The sequence below is a fragment of the Gavialis gangeticus genome, unplaced genomic scaffold, assembly GCF_001723915.1.
Source record: "Gavialis gangeticus isolate Ggan-Ray unplaced genomic scaffold, GavGan_comp1, whole genome shotgun sequence".
NCBI lineage: Eukaryota > Metazoa > Chordata > Crocodylia > Gavialidae > Gavialis > Gavialis gangeticus.
The window spans coordinates 151,960,500-151,960,958 of NW_017729022.1; positions in this window are offsets into that span (position 1 = coordinate 151,960,500).

Consider the following 459-nt stretch of genomic DNA (forward strand, 5'->3'; position numbering starts at 1 on the left):
TTTTTTTTTTTTTTTTTTTTCAAGTACCAGGAGCTGGGCCTGGGCAGCCAATGGGGGGGAGGGGACTTGGAGAGCAGGTGGGGGATGGGGCTCATGAAAGAGCCCCTCACACTGCACATGGCAGTGGAGGGCAGTGGGGATTGCCCCCTCCCCCCCGGCCTGGCAGCAGCCAGTGAGTTCGGGGCTTTTTTTTTTTTTTTAAAAGAGCTGGGAAGCTGGGGTTGGTCAGGGCAGCCATTGACAGGGCTGGGAGAGTGGGGTGGGATGGAGCCTGCCCGATTTGGAGATTTGGCTGATTCAGTGGTGGCCAAATCTCAATCAGATGTGGCAGAATCAATTTGGGACAGTGATTTGAATCACTGAATCAAATCACGGTCCTCCAAATCGGCCGAATCCAAATCCAAAACAAATACTAGCTGCTTCACACAGGCCTACTGATCAGTGACAGAAGTCAACTCT